Raw genomic sequence first — 23,758 nt, 5'->3', positions numbered from 1 at the left:
AACATATATTGGACTTACAAGTATGAAAATTGAAGCCCATATTACACAAAATTAATTGACTTATGTTAAAATCCAATCCACACATTTATATACCACTCTCTTATATTTTATTTATTAGATGTGAGACTTTTTAAGTCTCCAACATCCCCGTTCAAGTGCAACCACCTACTGTAACATCCCTCCCCAAAAAGTACTACCCACCAAAAGAGAAATGTTACGAATTAATATCCGGAGCGTCTATTTTTTTTCTTTGAAATACTTTAAAATGAGCGCATCACTAAAAGTGTTTGAAAATTATTCTAAGAAAATTAAAAATCTGGAAGCAAACAAAAGATGTATATACTCATATAAAAACTTATCTAGAAGCATATGAAAACATGGAGTAATCCTATACAACTGTACAATCATATCAAAAAGGTCAAAAGTCAACTAAAACATGCGACTGTATGTATGTAATATAAACCAAAGATAACCTGCTCTAACCGGATCTATTTTCGCTGACCTAACCCTGCCTTGAAGCTACCATGGTCACCTGTACTTGTAATCATGAAAGAGAAGGAAGTGAGAGATAAGAACACTCAGTAAGAGGAAAGAATTAAGTAAATTATCTCATTTTCTATTCTAACTTTCTCTCAGGACTTAACCCCACATCATAACCTTCATAAGAAATCGAGGGAATAATTTAGTTCATTCTTTACTATTTGGGTCATACTTTGTCCCATCTAGTGTCTCTTTAATACTTTCTGAAAGCTCACTATAGAGATTTGACACCTTTCTAAGCTCGAGCTCTCTTCCTTTCTCTCACTACACCATTTTGAATTTGAATTGAGCTCTACTGTGAACGAACCCTACTAGGGGTCTATGTCCTACTGCGGACGTGCCCTACTGTGGGCGGTATAGTGTAAAATGCCCCCTCATAGATCATAGCATGCATGCGTGTCTTATATCTTACTAATCTTATTTTTATCTAAATCTATTCATAACTCACTATACCATACTCTTGGGAGGACCTCTAAATCTTGAGTCCCAAATTCCTTTTTTTGCTTTTCTTTATCTCTCCTTTCTTTCCCTTCCTTTCCTTTCTTTCTTTCTTCCTTTCCTTTTTCTTCTTTTCTTTTTTTCCCAAAAACTGTGAAATACTGTATGCATGTATGTAAATGTATGTATGTATGTATGCATGTATGTATATGTATGTCTATATGTATATGTATGCATATGTTTATGTATGTGTATGTAGGCAAGTATATGTATGTCTGTGTATGTATATGTATGCATGTATGTATGTAATATGTGTATGTATATATGTAGGTATGCATGTATGTGTATGTGTATGTGTATGTGCATGTATATATGTATATGCACATGTATGTGTATGAATATGTATGTGTATGTGTATGTGTATAAGTAGGTAGCCCATTAATACCATCGTGAAGGTGCTGTTGGTCATAGTAAAAAACTAGAGGGCTGGATTCGAGCCGAGCCGAGCTCGGCTCGCAACCAGCTATGGGCGGCTCGAGTTTGGTTCGAGCTCGGTTAAGACTGACTCATTTCGGGCTCGTGTTCGACTCGACTCATTTTTCGTTATCAAAACAATGACGTTTTGTATAAAAAATTTAAAAAAAATTTACCGAGTCAACTCGAGCCAGCTCGAGCTCAGCCAAGCCAAGCTTGTTTCGGGCTCGACCGAGCCGAGCTCGAGTCCAACCCTACTAGAACTACCATTTGAAAGGGGAACTGGTCATTTTGTGCGGCATGAGCATAGGCCTCTCGAGAAAGCTTCTTACAGTCCATCAAGCTGCAAACTTTCTCTCTCTCCACGTCACTTTGAGTAGGATGAGCCTGTGAATATTGAAGCAAAAGATTGATCAAATTGAACATAATGCACCTTGAGGTAGATGCCTATGGCTCTATATATCCCATCCTTTGTTACCCCTGATTGCTCTGGAATAAGTTCAACAAGACTAATGAATTTCGTGACAGATAAGTTACAATCGGAGGCTATCTCAGCAAGGTAGTTCTCCATTAGCTTCCCAACCCATTCCATATCACTTGTTGTGGAAAAACACAATCCACTGAACTGTCTACATCAAACAATGTATCCCTGGTAAAAGAATACACAGGAATCAATAGATTATCCAATACAGCATGTCCTAATTACAAAGCCATTCTCTTCTCCTCAAGCCGGCAAGCAACTGTTGTTTCAAGATATACTACAAATCGAAGTAGTATTGGTAGAATGCTAGCGGACAATGCATTCTTTTCCCTTGGCAGAAGACTCACTATTGTTTCTAAGACAACCCTCTTCTCATGTTCTTGTTGAGGCTCAATTTTCTTCCTCCCTTCTACAAATATTTCCTACATAAGAAAAAAATTTCAGGTTCAATTCTCCAACAATAGGTTAAAGCAACTCAATTTCTGGGTTGAGATCTTAACAAACCTCGAAGAGATCTCTGTGCATTCAGCATAAGTGTAGGAAAACTGGTTGAAATTGCTTCCTCAGTACCATTCACTGCTCTACCAGACATGGAAAACTGGTTTTCTTTACAAGCTATGTATGCTATTGCATCTATGCCACGACCACCGATTTTACTTTCTCTACAATTGGAAGTAGGCTCTCTGACATATGTAAAATGGTAACTGCTACTGCAAGGCTTTTGAGTGCTACTTCGTTCAAGTAAGCATCAGCTCTTCCAACTAAATTTCCAACTGCATAGTCCTCAGTCATCTCAAGATACCCTGCCGCACATCTAAGCAGGGCAATGTTTTCTGTGTTGATCTCAAAATTAATTCCACAGCGGAATTTTGTTGCAAGTTCAAATGCTTCTACCCCTGCCCCTGCCCTGCCCAGAGCATTAGAGACTTCAATAGTAGAAGATCAGCTTCACCAGATTCAGATACCAGCTTCCTTATGTATCCACATTTTGAGACTAATGGAAACTGCCATTACCGTAGGAGATAAAATAGTAAACATATCACTTATTGACTTGAAACTAAAAAGCAAGAGTTGAGAGGAATCACACCTTATGTAATGAAAAGGAAGTTCCTCCAACATGAAAAGTTACATCAGTAGGAATCTCCTGGAAGAACATCCTGAAACAGAGTAAGGAAAAATAAGGACTTGAATAAATCATATAAACATGAGTTTAAACTTGAAGTGAATGAGGAAAAACAAATGATTGGTCACTGGTTCTTTTAAGGGTAGTGGACAGGAGCTCCTTCTTCTTAGTGGCCATGTTTAGAGTGGTAGGCGCATCTATGTTTTTGTTTCTCTCTGATTTCTTGATGTGGTTTACTAACGATTCTTCACAAGTATACATACATACACACATACACATGCATATGTATGTGTATTTGTATGTGTGCATATGTATATGCAAGCATATGCTATATATGCATGTGTATGTGTATATATTGTAGCATATGTATGTGTACGAATATATGTGTATGTATGCATGCGTATGCGTATATATGTGTATATTATATGTATATGTATCTGTATATATGTATATGTATGTAGGTATGCATATGTGTATACGAATATATAAGTTCGTTTGAATAACTTGAAAAGATCATACTTAAAAACTTAAAGGAATCCTATATGACAAAGACATAAGTGAAAAAAATTAAATAAAACTAGCTTCTACAAATCTAGCTTTGCAATTCATCTATAATAATGGATTTCATACAAGATAAAAGAAATTTGAATATTACCTGTCTTTTTACAAAAAGAAGATAAAAGATTTTTGTCAATGTTTTCCATTACATTAACTATATTTTCAGCAAGTACTTGATAAGTGAATCAACATTAATAGTAATAAAAACCAATACCTGTACAGTGCATTTGCTCAAAATACAACAAGAAAATGGAAACTCCTTTAACATTTCCATTTGCTTGCCAAAACCGTTCATTAATTTCAGCCTAATAAAAAAATATTCAACTACCCTATTGTGCATGATTGTTATTATTTTGTGTCTTGATTCTACAAATAACATATAACTCAAAATTTCCACAACTTAGAGTAATTGTAACAAAATACCACAGAAAGTAAGTCACAAATATGTATGAGCATGTATATATGTATAAATGTATATGAATGCATATGTTTGTGGATGCATATGTATATATATGTGTATGTGTATGTATATGTGTATTGTATGTATGTGTATGCATATGTATATATGAATATATGTGTATATGTATGCATATGCATGTGTATGTATATATATGTATATGTATGTATGTATGTATGCATGCATGTATGTGTATGCATACATGTATATACGTATATGCATATGTATGTGTATGTACATGTATGCATATGCGAATGTGTATGTATACATGTGTATGTATATGTTTATATGTATATGTATATGTACGCATATGTATATATATGGATATGTATGTGTTGCAGAATCTGTAAATTAGTAAATAAGGCTTAATTATAGGAATCAAATATAGGAATCAAATATTCATATTCCTAATACGGAATACCTAATATGTATATAAATGTATCTCTGTAACAGTAAAGATTAAGGAAAATAAAACTATTAATTTCAGTATTTTACATGGTATCAGAGCCCGGTTTGCCTTAGTGTGCAAATTCGGAAGTTTCTTCTAGCCTGAGTGAGCAATTTCGTAGCCCTTGAGAGCAATTTCGTAGTTTATTGGTGTAGACTGACCATTAGTTTTCACCACCGTCCTAGAAAGGAGCGCGCTTCGCCGATCGTCAGTTGTCTAGAATCCGGCCACCGGAAGCTCAGTGCGTGACCCACACGCGCCGCCTGTTCCTTCTGAAAACGAACACTCAGTTCTCCTTGTTTTGTGTCGTGTTGATTCTCACCGCCAGCACAGAGAGACTCAGACGACGCCGATCGTTCAGATCGCTAATCTTCCGTCACAGTTCTCCGTTGGACGCGTCGTCGACGTCGCTGGAACAGTCGCCGTCGACGAATCTCTCTCTCTGACCAGGTTTTCGCTTCTTTTTCACTGTTCTGTGTCGCTTGTGCAGTGTTTTCAGATCTTAGTTACTGCAGAAATCAATTTGTGCAAGGGTTTTTTCGCTATTGATTTTATTCGGCTGTGTTGAGTACTATTATGACAGATATTAAACCGATAACCATGGCAGAGATGGTTCCTGTAATGTCAAAAATCACTGAACATAAGCTTAATGGTTCTAATTATCTAGAATGGAGTAAAATGGTTCGATTGTATCTGTTGAGTCTAGAGAAAGATGATCACCTTACGCAAACTCCTCCTGTGGATGGTACTAGACAAGCATGGCTGCGAGATGATGCTCGATTATTTTTGCAGATCCGGAATTCTATTGAAAGTGAGGTAGTAAGTTTAATTAATCACTGTGAATTGGTTAAGGAGCTAATAGAATATTTAGATTTTTTTTATTCTGGAAGAGGTAATCTTTCTCGTATATATGAGGTGTGCAAAGCTTTCTATCGTGCAAAGAAACAAGACAGGACTATCACTTCTTATTTCATGGATTTCAAATGGACTTATGAAGAACTTAATATGTTGTTACCTTTTAGTCCAGATGTAAAGGTTCAACAAGTTCAGCGAGAACAAATGGCCATCATGAGCTTCCTAGCGGGTCTTCCATCTGAGTTCGAAACTGCCAAGTCTCAAATTCTTGCGAGTCCTGAGATTTCATCTTTGCATGACACTTTTACTAGGGTACTTCGCACAGAAAGCACCCCATCATTTCAGAATAATAGCGCTCTTGTTAGTCGAAGTGCTGAAACTGGACGTCCATATCATAAAACTGGTAATAGAGGAGGGAGCAGTGGTAACCATGACAGGGCGATTGATCAGAGTCAGGAATCTGGAGGGATTGTGTGCTATTATTGCCATGAGCCAGGCCATACAAAGCGCACTTGTAGAAAATTGCTAAATCGTGCTTCAAAATCTCAATCAGCACATGTTGCAACAACTAACACTGCTACCAGTTCATTGTCTGGAGAGGCTATTATGATTTCTGCAGAAGAATATGCCAAGTTCTCTCAGTACCAAGACTCACTAAAGTCTTTATCGACTTCTATCACTGCCAGTGCTGAGTCAGGTAAATCAAATACATGTCTTGTTTCCTCCTCCTCCAAATGGGTCATTGATTCTGGTGCTACAGATCACATGACAGGTAATCCTAGTGTCTTTTCAACCTTTCAGTCATTTACATCCCCTTCTAGTGTTACTTTAACAGACGGATCAATGTCATCTATTCTTGGTTCTGGCACTGTTAATCCAACTCCATCAATTTCATTGTCATCTGTTTTGAGTTTACCACAGTTTTCATTTAATTTACTCTCTGTGAGTAAACTCACTCGTGCTCTTAATTGTTGTGTCTCATTTTTCCCTAATCATTGTTTATTTCAGGATCTTACGACGAAGCAGATTATTGGTAGAGGACATGAATCTGGGGGTCTCTATATCCTAGATATGTAAACACCAAGGTCTGCTGCCTGTTCTAGTGTTTTGACCCCATTCGAAGCTCACTGTCGGTTGGGACATCCTTCTCTACCAGTGTTGAAGACTTTATGTCCACAGTTTCGTCATATATCTTCATTTAATTGTGAGTCATGTCAGTTTGCCAAACATCATCGTCTGTCTTCAGGGTCTAGAGTCAATAAACGAGCTAACTCTCCTTTTGAGTTAGTTCATTCAGATGTTTGGGGTCCTTGTCCTATGGTTTCTAAAGTTGGATTTAAATACTTTGTTACTTTTGTTGATGATTATTCTCGTATGACTTGGCTTTACTTAATGAAAAATCGTTCTGAAGTGTTTTCGCATTTTTGTGCCTTTCATGCTGAAATAAAAACACAATTCAATGTTTTTATTCAGACTTTACGTAGTGATAATGCCAAGGAATACTTTTCTGAATCCTTTCAGTCATATTTGAAAAATAATGGCATTCTTCATCAATCTTCTTGTGCTGCCACCCCATCTCAAAATGGAGTAGCTGAAAGAAAAAATAGACACCTGCTTGAAACAGCTCGAGCACTCTTGTTTCAAATACAAGTTCCCAAACAGTTTTGGGCTGATGCTGTTTCAACATCTTGTTTTTTGATTAATCGCATGCCATCTTCAGTTCTTCAAGGTCAGACTCCTTATAATGTTCTTTTTCCAAATAAATCTTTATTCCCTATTGAACCTAAAATATTTGGCAGTACTTGTTTTGTTCGTGATATTCGTCCTGATGTCACCAAACTAGACCCCAAGTCTTTAAAATGTGTGTTTCTTGGCTACTCTCGTCTTCAAAAGGGTTATAGGTGCTTTTGTCCGACCTTAAACAAATATCTAGTGTCTGCTGATGTTACCTTTTTGGAGAATATTCCTTTCTTCTCCACTTCTCCTGCTTACACCATTCCGAGGGAGGATGATGATTTATTGGTGTATACTGTTACCTCATCTCGCCCTATAACTGTTAGTTCTTCAGAACCTTCTTTACCTGAAGAATCAAACCCTGTCAGACCACCCATTACACAAGTCTATTCCCGATGTCAACAAACCCCAGATGCATGTCCTGAACCAGTCTCTTCGTCAGATCCAGTTTCTACTGACATTGATCTACCAATTGCCCTTCACAAAGGTAAAAGACAGTGTACTTATCCTATTTCTTCTTTTGTTTCTTATGGTCATTTATCCCCTATTTCATGTTCCTTTGTTGCATCACTCGATTCTATTTCTATTCCTACTACCACTCATGAAGCTATATCTCATCCTGGTTGGCGTGCGGCTATGATAGATGAAATGCATGCTTTAGCTGATAATGGTACTTGGGACTTGGTCAATCTCCCTATAGGCAAGAAACCCATTGGATGCAAATGGGTGTTTACAGTTAAGGTTAATCCGGATGGATTAGTGGCTCGTCTTAAGGCTCGCCTGGTTGCTAAAGGATATGCACAAACTTATGGGGTGGATTACTCTGATACTTTCTCACCTGTTGCTAAGCTAACATCTGTTCGTTTATTTATTTCTCTGGCAGCTACTTATAATTGGCCTTTACACTAGCTGGATATCAAGAATGCATTCTTGCATGGTGATCTTCAAGAGGAAGTATATATGGAGCAACGACCTGGGTTTGTTGCTCAGGGGGAGTATGGAAAGGTTTGTCGTCTTCGCAAATCCCTGTATGGTTTGAAACAAAGTCCTCGTGCTTGGTTTGGGAAATTTAGTGAGGCTGTTCAAAAGTTTGGCATGATAAAAAGCAAATGTGATCATTCAGTTTTCTATAGACAGTCTGAAGCTGGTAGTATTCTTTTAGTTGTTTATGTTGATGATATCATCATTACTGGAAGTGATACTATAGGGATTTCCTCTCTCAAATCATTCCTTCATACTCAGTTTCAAACAAAAGATTTAGGAGGGTTGAAATATTTCTTGGGTATTGAAGTGACGAGAAGTAAAAAAGGTATCTTTCTATCTCAGAGAAAATATGTGCTTGATTTATTGACTGAGACAGGTAAATTGGCAGCTAAACCATGTAGCACTCCGATGACTCCTAATCTCCAACTTACAAAAGATGGTGAACCGTTTGAAGAACCTGAGAAGTATAGAAGATTGGTGGGAAAGTTAAATTATCTTACAGTGACTCGTCCTGACATTGCATACTCTGTCAGTGTTGTAAGTCAATTCATGTCATCTCCGACGGTTGATCATTGGGTAACTTTAGAGCAAATTCTATGCTACTTGAAGGGGGCTCCTGGACGTGGCATACTGTATGGAAATCATGGTCACACTAATATTGAATGTTTCTCAGATGTAGATTGGGCAGGTTCCAAGATAGATAGAAGGTCTACCACTGGTTATTGTGTTTTCGTGGGAGGGAATTTGGTATCATGGAAGAGCAAGAAGCAAAATGTTGTGTCCCGATCTAGTGCAGAATCAGAATATAGAGCTATGGCTCAGTCCGTGTGTGAAATAATGTGGGTATATCAACTTTTGACTGAAGTGGGTTTCCAGATATCGTTACCAGTGCAATTATGGTGTGATAATCAAACTGCTCTTCATATTGCCTCTAATCCTGTGTTTCATGAACGAACTAAACATATTGAGATTGACTGTCATTTCATTCGAGAGAAGATTCAACAGAATTTTATTTCTACAGGATATGTGAAGACTGGAGAACAGTTAGGAGATATTTTCACTAAGGCTATAAATGGGGTTCGAATTGATTATCTTTGTAACAAGCTGGGCATGATTAATATTTATGCTCCAGCTTGAGGGGGAGTGTTGCAGAATCTGTAAATTAGTAAATAAGGCTTAATTATAAGAATCAAATATAGGAATCAAATATTCATATTCCTAATACGGAATACCTAATATGTATATAAATGTATCTCTGTAACAGTAAAGATTAAGGAAAATAAAACTATTAATTTCAGTATTTTACAGTATGCATATGTATGTATGTGTATGTATGTATGTATGTATGTATATATGTATATGCATGTATATATATATATATTATATGTATTTATATATTTATATATATATGTATATATGCAGATATGTATATGTATGCATGTGTATGTGTATGTATATATGTATGTATGTATGTGAATGTATGTATGTATGTGTATGTATATATGTGTATGTGTATGTATGCATATGTATGTGTATGTGTATGTCTATGTATGTATATGTATGCATTTATGTATGTAATATGTGTATATATATATGTATATATGTAGGTTTGTAGGTATGTATGTGTATGTGTATAAGTAGGTATGTAAATGTATGTATATATGTATGCAGGTATGTAAATGTATGTATGTATGCATGTATGTATATGTATGTCTATATGTATATGTATGCATATGTTTGTGTATGTGTATGTAGGCAAGTATATGTATGTCTGTGTATGTATATGTATACATGTATGTATGTAGTATGTGTATGTATATGTATATATGTAGGTATGCAAGTATGTGGATGTGTATGTAGGTCTATAGGTATGTATGTGTATGTGTGTATATGTATGCATGTGTATGTGTATGTGTATGTGTATATATATATGTATGTATGTATGTATGTATGTGTATGTATATATGTATATGCATATGTATGTGTATATATGCGTATGAATATATATATGTATGTGTATGTGTATAGGTAGGTAGCCCATTAATACCATCGTGAAGGTGCTGTTGGTCATAGTAAAGCACTAGAACTACCGTTTGAAAGGGGAGCTGGTCATTTTGTGCGACATGAGCACAGGCCTCTCGAGAAAGCTTCTTACAGTCCATCAAGCTGCAAACTTTCTCTCTCTCCAGGTCACTTTGAGTAGGATAAGCCTGTGAATATTAAAGCAAAAGATTGATCAAATTGAACATAATGCACCTTGAGGTAAATGCCTATGGCTCTTTATATATCCCATCCTCTATTACCCTTGATTGCTCTGGAATAAGTTCAGCAAGACTAATGAATTTCGCGACAGATAAGTTTCAATCGGAGGCTATCTTAGCAAGGTAGTTCTCCATTAGCTTCCCAACCCATTCCATATCACTTATTGTGGGAGAAACACGATCCGCTAAACTGTCTACATCAAACAATGTATCCCTGGTAAAAGAATACACAGGAATCAATAGATCATCCAATACAGCATGTCCCAATTGCAAGGCCATTCTCTTCTCCAAATCAAGTCGGCAAGCAACTGTTGTTTCAAGATATACTGCAGATCAAAGCAGCATTAGTAGAATGCTAGCCGATAATGCATTCTTTTCCCTTGGCAGAAGACTCACTATTGTTTCTAAGACAACCCTCTTTTCATGTTCTTGTTAAGGCTCAATTTTCTTCCTCCCTTCTACAAATATTTCCTGCATCAGAAAAGAATTTCAGGTTCAATTCACCAACAATATGTTAAAGCAACTCAATTTCTGGGTTGAGATCTCAACAAACCTCGAAGAGATCTCTGTGCATACAGCACAAGTACATGACCAAGAACATATTGTTTAAATCCTCTTCCCATCATTGGTATCAAACCCCGTTGGAAGATATCGATTCGAAAAATAGTTAAATCTTCTGCCCACCAATCAATAATGGCCCTTGGATGAGATGCCATGGTTGAAATTGCTTCCTCAGTACCATTCTCAGCTCTACCAGACATGGAAAACTGGTTTTCTTTACAAGCAATGTATGCTATTGCATTTATGCCACGACCACCAATTTTACTTTCTCTACAATTGGAAGTAGGCTCTTTGACATATGTAAAATGGTAACTGCTACTGCAAGGCTCTTGAGTGCTACTTCGTTCAAGTAAGCGTCAGCTCTTCCAACCAAATTTCCAACTACATAGCCCTCAGTCATCTCAAGATACTCTGTCGCACATCTAAGCAGGGCAATGTTTTCTGTGTTGATCTCAAAATTAATTCCACAGCGGAATTTTGCTGCAAGTTCAAATGCCTCTGCCCTTACCCCGCCCAAAGCATCAGAGACTTCAATAACAGAAGCTCAGCTTCACCAGAATCAGATACCAGCTTCCTTATGTATCCACATTTTGAGACTAATGGAAACTGCCATTATTGTAGGAGATAAAATAGTAAACATATCACTTATTGACTTGAAACTGAAAAGCAAGAGTTGAGAGGAATCACACCTTATGTAATGAAAAGGAAGTTCCTCTAACATGAAAAGTTACATCACCAGGAATCTCCTGGAAGAACATCTTGAAACAGAGTACGAAAAAATAAGGACTTGAATAAATCATATAAACATGAGTTTAAACTTGAAGTGAATGAGGAAAAACAAAGGGTTGGTCACTGGTTCTCTTAAGGGCAGTGGACAGGAGCTCCTTCTTCTTAGTGGCCATGTTCAGAGTGGTAGACGCATCTATGTTTTTGTTTCTCTCTGATTTCTTGTTGTGGTTTACTAATGATTCTTCACGAGTATACACACATACACACATACATATACATATACATATGCATGTGTATATATATGTATGCATATGTATATGCAAGCCTATGCATGTGTATGTATATATGTGTAGCATATGTATGTGTACGAATATGTATGTGAATGTATGCATGCGTATGTGTATGTATATTTATATTATATGTATATGTATTTGTATATATGTATATGTATGTGTATGTGTATGTGTATGTATGCGTATGCGTATGCGTATGTATATGTATGTATAAATGGAGGTATGTATATGTATGCATGTATATATATGTGTATGTATATGTAGGTATGTATATGTAGGTATGTATATGTATGTGTATATGTATGTAGAAATGTAGGCATATATACATGTATGTGTATTAGGGACGACAACGAGGAGGAGATCTCAATCCTCGTCCCCGTTACGGGGATGAAAACGATTCTCCGTTCCCTCGGAGAAAAATCCCAACCCCCCATACCCAGAAAAAATTTTTTTTTTTTATATTTTATAAACACAATATAAATATATTAAATAACAAAATTAAGTAAAATTAAAATTAATCCATTATTTCAAATATCACAAATATAATATATTAACTATTTTAATTTGCACAACAAAATCCTAAATAAATTTAAAAAACATAAATAATTTAAAACTATAAAAATCTATTAATATTTTAAATAAATATATTAATATAAAAGAACGAGGATAAGGGCGGGGAGGGGACACATGTATCCCCATCCCCTACCCGTCTCCGATTGCGGTTATTTTTTTTATCCCTGTTCCCATTTCCTTTCCCGTTTCTATTAGGGAATTCCCTTCCCGTTAAGGTTGGGGCCCCTAAAGTCGAGCTTAAATTGTCATCCCTAATGTGTATGTTTATGTAGGTAGGTATGTATATGCATATGTATACGAAGATGGTTTACACGCATGTATATACATATGCATATATATACAAATAAACCAACCATCTTGCTTTTTAAAAAGTATCAGCATGGAAGAAAAACATATGGGTATCAAAATATGCAATTGGAAAATTAGAGTTATTGTTGAGCGAAATCAAACTCACCTCAGAGAACTTTTGAACAATTTGAAAGGATCATACTAATTAACTTGAAAGAATCTAATATGACAAAGACATAAATGAAAATAATTAAAAGAAAATTAGCTTCTACAAATCTAGTTTTGCAATCCTATATTCATCTATAACAATTGATTTCATACAAAATTAAAAAAATCTGAATATTTTCTTTATGAATGGAAGATAAAAGATTTTTGTCAATGTTTCCCTTTATGCGACCTATATATGAAGCAAATACCTTGATGAGTAAATCAACATCACTAGACAACCTATAAAAATAAAATGATACGTACAAGTTAAAAACCTTTTGGAAAATTAAATGATATTGCTACTAAATTGAGCATAAAAATATTAAAAAGAGTTATTTGTATGATTCAACATCACTGGACATACATATAAATCATCTTTTTGCTTTATAAAAATTTTAAGAGGCACACATTTGTAAAGTCTTATCAGTTGCAATCTAAAAAGATTACTTGAGAATTATCTAGTTGTAATTTAATTTAAAAGGCATCAACATGGAAGTAAGCAAAACTCCTTATAGGTATCAAAGCATGCAATCAGAAAATTAGAGTTATTGTTGAGAGAAATCAAACTCACCTCAAGGAACTTAGTTATAAGTTCGTCTGAACAACTTGAAAAGATAATACTAAAAAACTTGAAGGAATCCTATATGACAAAGACATAAGTGAAAAAAATTAAATAAAATTAGCTTCTACAAATCTAGCTCTGCAATTCGTCTATAACAATAGATTTTATATAAGATAAAAGAAATCTGAATATTGTCTGTCTTTTTTTTACAAAAGGAAGATACAAGATTCTTGTCGATGTTTTCCATTACATTAACTATATTTTCAGCAAGTACTTGATGAGTGAATCAACATTGCTAGACAACCTATAAAGAAAAAAAAGAGACTATGTACAAGCTAAAACCTATTTGAAAAATTAAATGATATTGCTAATAAATTAAGTATAAAAAAATTAAATAAAGTTATTGTATTAATTAACACAGAACAACAAAAGATATACCATAGACATGTCCAAGTGTCTACAAGAGCCTGATGTGATTGTTGATAACCGATTCCATTGTTCGTTTGCTTCCATTTATGACATAATTTCGGGGCTAAAATGCAATCTACAACCTTCGCTGTTGACCCAAACTTCAAAGTATATTTAAGAAGCCAATACACTCGTTTGTATATCAATACTCACATACCAAATATATTTTCATCACCACATACATATATACATTAGAAATTGAATTACCTTTTGAAGATCAGAGGCTTTAGTTGTTAGCGTCAACGCTTTGACTGCCGCCAAAAACTTCCTTACATTCTCAAAGAACTGATCCGCAAGTGGTGGTTGAGCTTTCCTGCTGATTGATTGTACATATGAAATATTCTCCACAACCTTGTTAGCTTTACCATAAACAAAACGATTAACATTAATAGCAATAAAAACCAATATCTATACATTGCATTTGCTCAAAATACGGCAAGAAAATTGAAACTCTTTTAACATTTCTATTTGCTTCCAAAAACCCTTCATTAATCTCAGTCTAATAAAAAAAAATATTCAACTACCCTAGTATATATGAATGTTTTTATTTTGTGTCCTGATTCTACAAATAACATATAACTCAAAATTTTCACACTTTAGAGTAATTGTAACAAAATACTGCAGAAAGTAAGACACAAACATAATTGATCAGGGTAAGGGTTCTGATCTTATCAACACAGAAAAAAAAAATAAAAGAAAACACTTTCTTAAACTACTTCTCCTTTCCTCAAAATTCTTTAAAAAAAAACAGTGAACAATGCACCTTGGCTACACTGCCTGGATTGATCTTGTTAATGGCATTGTAGAGAATGAGACAATTTCTCAAGCCATAAATGAACACTTGCTCTAACAGTTGCTTTGATATGCACCTGTCAAGGCATCAAGGATATATATATATATATATATATATATAGCACACGTACGTAGAAACCAACCATCCTCTTGCTTTTTAAAATGCAGCAGCAAGGAAGAAAATCTTATGGGTATCAAAGCATGCAATAAAAAAATTAAAGTTATTGTTAAGTGAAATTTGGCGCACCTCAAAGAACTTTTGAACAACTTGAAAGGATCATCATACTGATTAACTTGAATGAATCCTATATGACAAAGACATAAGTGAAAAAAATTAAATAAAATTAGCTTCTACAAAACTAGCTTTGCAATTCGTCTATAACAATAGATTTCATATAAGATAAAAGAAATCTGAATATTACCTGTCTTTTTTTAACAAAAGGAAGATAAAAGATTCTTGTCAATGTTTTCCATTACATTAACTATATTTTCAACAAGTACCTTGATGAGTGAATCAACATTGCTAGACAACCTATAAAAAAAAAAAAGTTATGTACAAGCAAAAATCTCTTTGAAAAATTAAATGATATTACTAATAAATTAAGAAAAAAAAATTAAATAAAATCATTGTATTAATTAACATAGAACAACAAAAGATATACCACAGACATGTCCAAGTGTCTACAAAAGCCTAATGTGATTGTTGATAACCGTTTCCATTGTTCGTTTGCTTCCATTCATGACACAATCTCGAGGCTAAAATGAAATCGACAACCTTCGCTGTTGACCCAAACTTCAAAGTATAATTAAGAAGCCAGAACCAATTAATACACTCGTTTGTATATCAATACTCACATACCAAATATATGTTCATCACCACATACATATATACATTAGAAATTGAATTACCTTTTGAAGATCAGAAGCTTAAGCTGTTAGCTTCAACGCTTTGACTGCCGCCAAAAACTTCCTTACATTCTCAAAGAACTGATCCGCAAGTGGTGGTTGAGCTTCCCTGCCGATTGATTGTACATATGAAATATTCTCCACAACCTTGTTAGCCTTACCATAAACAAAACAATTAACATTAATAGCAATAAAAACCAATATCTAATGGAAACTCTTTTAACATTTCCGTTTGCTTCCCAAAACCCTTCATTAATCTCAGCCTAATAAAAAAAAATATTCAACTACCCTAGCATACATGAATGTTTTTATTTTGTGTCCTGATTCTACAAATAACATATAACTCAAAATTTTCACACTTTAGAGTAATTGTAACAAAATACTGCAGAAAGTAAGGCACAAACATAATTTATCATGGTTAGGGTTTTGATCATATCAAAATAGAAAAAAAATAAAATAAAAGAAAACACTTTCTTAAACTATTTCCCCTTTCCTTAAAATTCTTTAAAAAAAACAGTGAACAATACGCCCTGGCTACGGTGCCTGGATTGATCTTATTAATGGCATTGTAGACAATTTCGCAAGCCAGAAATGAACACTTGCTCTAACAGTTGCCTTGATATGCACCCGTCAAGGCATCAAGGAAGAAAATATATATATATATATATATATATATATATATATATATATATATATATATATACACACACGTACATATAAACCAACCATCTTCTTGCTTTTTAAAATGCGTCAGCAAGGAAGAAAATCTTATGGGTATCAAAGCATGCAATAAAAAAATTAAAGTTATTGTTGAGTGAAATTTGGCTCACCTCAGAGAACTTCTGAACAACTTAAAAAGATCATATTGCTTTACTTGAATGAATCCTATATGACAAAGACATAAGTGAAAAAAATTAAATAAAATTAGCTTCTACAAATCTAGCTTTGCAATTCATCTATAACAATAAATTTCATACAAGATAAAAGAAATATGAATATTACCTATATTTTTTTGCAAAAGGAAGATAAAAGATTTTTGTAAATGTTTTCCATTATATTAACTATATTTTCAGCAAGTACCTTGATGAGTGAATCAACATTGTTAGACAACCTATAAAAAAAAAAGGCTATGTACAAACTAAAATCTCTTTAAAAAATTAAATGATATTGCTAATAAATTAAGTATACAAATATTAAATAAAGTTATTGAATTAATTAACACTACACAGTAAAAGACTTATCATAGACATGTCCAAGTGTTTACAAGAGTCTGATGTGATTGTTGATAACCGTTCCCATTATTCGTTTGCTTCCATTCATGATATAATTTCGGGGCTAAAATGGAATCTACAACCTTCACTGTTAACCTAAACTTCAAAGTATATTTAAGAAGTCAAAACCAATTAATACACTAGTTTGTATATCAATATTCCCATACCAAATATATGTTTATCACCATATCCATATGTACATTAGAAATTGAATTACCTTTTGAAGATCAGAAGCTTAAGCTATCGGCTTATACGGTTTGACTGTTGCCAAAAAATTCCTTACATTCTCAAAGAACTGATCCGCAAGTGGTGGTTGAGCTTTCCTGCTGATTGATTGTACATATGAAATATTCTTTGCAATCTCGTATATCAATAATCTCATACCAAATATATGTTCATTACCACATAGATATATACATTAGAAATTGAATTACCTTTTCAAGATCAGAAGCTTAAGCTGTCAGCTTCAACGCTTTGACTGCTGCCAAAAACTTTCTTACATTCTCAAAGAACTGATCCGCAAGTGGTGGTTGAGCTTCCCTGCCAATGGATTGTACAAATGAAATATTCTCCACAACCTTGTTAGATTTACCATAAACAAAACGATTAACATTAATAGCAATAAAAACCAATATCTATACACTGCATTTGCTCAAAATACGACAAGAAAATTGAAACTCTTTTAACATTTCCGTTTGCTTCCCAAAACCCTTCATTAATCTCAGCCTAATAAAAAAAAATATTTGACTACCCTAGCATACATGAATGTTTTTATTTTGTGCTCTGATTCTACAAATAACATATAACTCAAAATTTTCACACTTTAGAGTAATTGTAACAAAATACTGCAGAAAGTAAGGCACAAACATAATTTATCATGGTTAGGGTTTTGATCATATCAAAATAGAAAAAAAAAATAAAAGAAAACACTTTCTTAAACTACTTCCCCTTTCCTCAAAATTCTTTAAAAAAAACAACGAACAATGCACCTTGGCTACACTACCTGGATTGATCTTGTTAATGGCATTGCAGAGAATGAGACAATTTCTCAAGCAAGAAACGAACACTTGATCTAACAGTTGCCTTGATATGCAATTGTCAAGTCATCAACGAAGAAAAAAAATACATATATATATACACACACGTACATATAAACCAACCATCTTCTTGCTTTTTAAAATGCATCAACAAGGAAGAAAATCTTACGGGTATCAGAGCATGCAATAAAAAAATTAAAGTTATTGTTGAGTGAAATTTGGCTCACCTTAGAGAACTTCTGAACAACTTGAAAGTATCATACTAATTAACTTGAATGAATCCTATATGACAAAGATATAAGTGAAAAAAATTAAATAAAATTAGCTTCTACAAATCTAGCTCTACAATTAATCTATAACAATAGATTACAAACAAGATAAAAGAAATCTGAATATTACCTATCTTTTTTTACAAAAGGAAGAAAAATGATTCTTGTCAATGTTTTCCATTACATTAACTATATTTTCAGCAAGTACCTTGATGAGTGAATCAACATTGCTAGACAACCTATAAAAAGAAAAAGGCTATGTACAAGCTAAAATCTCTTTGAAAAATTAAATGATATTGCTAATAAATTAAGTATAAAAATATTAAATTAAGTTATTGTATTAATTAACATAGAACAGTAAAAGATATACCATAATGTCTAGGTGCCTACAAAAGTCTGATGTGATTGTTGATAACCGTTTCCATTGTTCATTTGCTTCCATTCATGATATGCTTTCAGGGCTAAAATGCAATCAAAAACCTTCGTTGTTGAACCAAACTTCAAAGTATATTTAAGAAGGCAAAACCATTAAAACACTCGTTTGTATATCAACACCAAATATATGTTCATCCCCACATAAATATATACATTAGAAATTGAATTACCTTTTCAAGATCAGAAGCTTAAGCTGGCAACTTCAACTCTTTGACTGCCACCAAAAAGTTTCTTACATTCTCAAAGAACTGATCCACAGGTGGTGGTTGAGCTTCCCCGCCGATTAATTGTGTATATGAAATATTCTCCACAACCTTGTAATATTTACCATAAGAAAAACGATTAACATTAATAGCAATAAAAACCAATATCTGTACACCGCATTTGCTCAAAATACGACAAGAAAATGGAAACTCTTTTAACATTTCCATTTACTTGCCAAAACCATTAATACACTTGTTTGTAGTTCAATACTCACATACCAAATATATGTTCATCTCCACATTCATATATACATTAGAAATTGAATTACCTTTTCAAGATTAGAAGCTTAAGCTGGCAGCTTCAACTCTTTGACTGCCACCAAAAAGCTCCTTACATTCTCAAAGAACTGATCCGTAGGTGGTGATTGAGCTTCCCTGTCGATTGATCATATATATGAAATATTCTCCACAACCTTGTAATATTTACCATAAGCAAAGTGATTAACATTAATAGCAGTAAAAACCAATACCTGTACAGTGCATTTGCTCAAAATATAACAAGAAAATGGAAACTCTTTTAACATTTCCATTTGCTTGCCAAAACTGTTCATTAATTTCAGCCTAATAAAAAAATATTCAACTACCCTATTATGCATGAGTGTTATTATTTTGTGTCATAATTCTACAAATAACACATAACTCAAAATTTCCACAACTTAGAGTAATTGTAACAAAATACCACATAAAGTAATGCACAAATATGTATGAGCATGTACATACATATAAATGTATACGTATGCATATGTTTGTGGATGTATATATATATATGTGTGTGTGTGTGTGTGTGTATGTGTATTGTATGTATGTATGTGTATGTATATGTACATATGAATATATGTGTATATGTATGCATATGTATGTGTATGTATATGTATGTATGTATGTATATGTATGTGTATGTATATATGTATATACGTATATGCATATGTATGTGTATGTATGTGTATGCATATGCGTATGTATATGTTTATATGTATATGTATATGTATGTGTATGTATATATATGGATATGTATGCATATGTATGTATGTGTGTATGTATGTATGTGTTTATGTATATATGTATGTATGTGCATATGTATATGTATGTATGTGTGTATGTATATATGTATGTATGTGCATATTTATGTGTATATAAGTATGTATGTATGTGTGTGTGTGTATGTATATATATGTATATACGTATACGTATATGTATGTGTATGTATATGTATATGCATATGTATGTGTATGTACGTGTATGCATATGTATACGCCAACCATACTTTCAGCAAATACCTTGACGAATGAATCAGCATCACCAGACAACCTATAAAAAAAAAAGTTATGTACAAGCTGAAATTTATTTGAAAAACTAAATGATATTGTTACTAAATAAAGTATAAAAATATTAAATAAAGTTGTTTGTATTAATTAACACAAAGCAGAAAAAGGTATACCACAGATATGTCCAAGTGTAAACATGTCCAAGTGCCTACAAAAGCCTGATGTGATTGCCGATAACTCCCACTATTCATTTGCTTCCATTCATGATATGATTGCAGGGCTAAAATGCAGTCTACAACCTTCGCTGTTGAACCAAACTTCAAAGTATATTTAAAAAGGCAAAACCAATTAATACACTCGTATGTATATCAATACTCACATACCAAATATATGTTCATTTCCACATACATATGTACATTAGAATTTGAATTACCTTTTCAAGATCAGAAGCTTAAGCTAGTAGCTTCAACTCTTTGACTGCCACCAAAAAGTTCCTCACATTCTCAAACAACTGATCCGCATGTAGTGGTTAAGCTTCCTTGCCAATTGATGGTATATACAAAATATTCTCCACAACCTTGTAATATTTACCATAAGCAAAACAATTAACATTAATAGCAATAAAAACCAATACTTGTACACTGCATTTGCTCAAAATACGGCAAGAAAATGGAAACTCTTTTAACATTTCCATTTGCTTGCCAAAACCCTTCATTAATCTCAACCTATTAAAAAAATATTCAACTACCCTAGTATACATGAATGTTATTATTTTGTGTCCTGATTCTACAAATAACATATAACTTAAAATTTTCACACTTAGTAATTGTAACAAAATACTACGGAAAGTAAGGTACAAACATAATTTAACATGGTTAGCGTTTTGATCATATCAACATAGAAAAAAAACAAAAGAAAACACTTTCTTAACCTACTTCCCCTTTCCTCAAAAATCTTTTATATTAAAAAGTAAATGATGCACCTTGGCTACAACGCCTGGATTGATCTTGTTAATGGCATTGCAAAGAATGAGACCATTTCTCAAGCAAGAAATGAACGCTCTCTCTAATGGTTGCCTTGACATGCCCAGCTATGCAACTGCTTGAAACTGCTTTTAAGCTGCAAAATCAACACAAAATGAATGAACATTTTTTCTGCTTCCTTGCTGAAAATCCAGATACAAACACCGAAATAAAGAGTCAAACTGAAAAATGGAAAAAAACCTGTAATTGAAAAAGGATTAAGGTTGTTTACTAGGTCCTTGAACAATTTATAATATGGTTTTCTCTCTATTAAACAATTTAATATCTCTGTATGGTTTTCTTTTTTCTAATTTCTAAATTATTAATAATTTACAATATGGTTTTACAAATTTTATTCATTGTTATAAATTTAAATTATATTGTAATAAATAAAACCGTTAAAATATATTTTAATAGCATAATATCACCATTAATTAAGTTACAAAATGCAAAAAACAATGATTGATAGATAATTAAAAAAATTGGCTGAAAAAGAAGAAAACAATATTGTCGTTCACTAAGTCGACTATAAAAGTTCAATGAATCTCAATACAGATGCTTGAGAAATTCACAGTACAGAAACACTAAGAAAAAACAAGCCCACCCACCATGATTCATTAATCATCAAAGTTTCAAGCAATGAACAAAAGATTCTAACTTGTTAATGTGATTCAATAAGACACCTAATTAAGCAAGGTTTAAAAAAAGAAACACATATGAGAATGTTTTTCCTTTATGCAGGAATATGAAAAATTTATTAAATCCCGTCATCCTTGAAACAGTAACATATGGCCATTTTTACTGTTGACAAACATAATGCAAAGAATGCTACAAGTCAGGGATTCAGGGAAAGCACCATAGATAAGGTGATAATATATAAAATGACATACTACACAGAATTTTAATTATCAATTAGCATAAGTGAATTCCAGGGACAAAAATAACATTCAAATGACTAAATAGACTGGCTTCATTAATTTCATAGTAATAAAATAAAAAATTACCAACATATCAATAACAGAAACAACTTGTACTCACTGACTATAAAGATTAAAAAAAATATTAAAAAACAAAAAAACATCATTGAATTGGAAAACAGAAAAAACCCATTTCCAGAAACAGACTTTAAATCGATTCCTTCCAATTAAAACATAGAATTAAGTCAACAATCTACAAGGATATTACCTGATTTTATGAGTCAGATCAATAACATGAATCATTCAACCTTTGCAGGTAGCAGTGATCACCGACATAATCAATGTGCCGTTACGGGGAAGATTCCAGCCTGGAACATGGAGGACCATCTGGGGCTCCTTTCGTATTTTTACCATTTTTGGTTACTACTTTACATAGTTGTGGATCCAATTATCCGATTATGCATCATTGAATACATAACCCAGTTTGACTTGAACGTAAAGGATTTGAACTTTTTGGAAGATATAAAAATGGAACCCCAACTTTCTTTGTAGCCAAACTGTTTTTATAACATCTAAAACAAGAAAAAAAACGTGAATTTACCCATTTTCCAACACTATAAGATGCTATAAAATATGAAAGATGGAGTAGAGGCAACTTGAAGAAAGTAATTAAAATGAAATTTGCTCTTTATTTATAATTTCGGGATATACAGTAATATTCTAGAAATCTGTAGTCTATGAACACCAAGATTTCTTAGAGAAATTTAATTGAAAAAGAAGTGTATTAAGAGGGAAAAGTTAAAAATATCAAATGCATTGTTATTCGATTGAACAAAACTCATATAGAAAATAAAAAAGAACCGTTCGGTTAGTGAGTAGACACCAAGAACAATTACATTGAATATTAAATAAAAAAAACACTGAAAGCCTTTTCTTTTACATTATCAGGGGCCTAGTAAAACAACCTTAAATTCAAGATTATTGAAAAGAAAAAAAAAAAAAAAGGAAGGAAGATAGACCAACCTCCATGTAACCCAGATCTTGCCCCATTCTCCATAAAAATCCAGTCTTCTTGTTCCCTACAAGAAAAAATTAATTTTTCATTACAAAAAAGAAAACCGTTAAAAGGAATACAAACTCAAGATTATTGAAAAAAAGAAGAGGAAAAAAGATTGAACAATTGAATGTCACTGAACTGAATTTATAGGCGAACTGAGGCTAGGGCTTCCTAACGGTTCTTTTACCTGGCCAATTATTTTCTTTGTTAATATTGTCAAATGGTAGTGCGCGTCGGTTGTGTGCACCTTAACAAAAATTCAATTTAATAAAAATAAAATGTTGATATAATATTTAGTAATTAAATAAATAAAATTATTTTAAACATTATTTATAGGGAAATTATAAACAATAGGCAAAAGTAAGGAGGTTTAAGTGAAATTACTCAAAAAATTCAGATTAAAGTAAAAATGCCCAATTTTTGTGAAATGTCGAAACTACCTTTATATATAAACAAGACAAATTTTCATATTTTCCATTGTGAAACTTCC

General features: G+C 33.2%; 2 pseudogenes; both read right to left on the bottom strand.

Annotated features, from left to right (window-relative positions):
• Nucleotides 1-1,848: 1,848 nt before the first annotated feature.
• LOC123203631 lies at nt 1,849-23,434 on the bottom strand (annotated as a pseudogene).
• On the bottom strand, nt 10,140-11,969 carry LOC123203630 (annotated as a pseudogene).
• Nucleotides 23,435-23,758: the final 324 nt, after the last annotated feature.

The sequence above is a fragment of the Mangifera indica genome, chromosome 19 (assembly GCF_011075055.1).
Source record: "Mangifera indica cultivar Alphonso chromosome 19, CATAS_Mindica_2.1, whole genome shotgun sequence".
Classification (NCBI taxonomy): Eukaryota; Viridiplantae; Streptophyta; class Magnoliopsida; order Sapindales; family Anacardiaceae; genus Mangifera; species Mangifera indica.
This window is presented reverse-complemented; position numbering and strand designations above follow the sequence as displayed.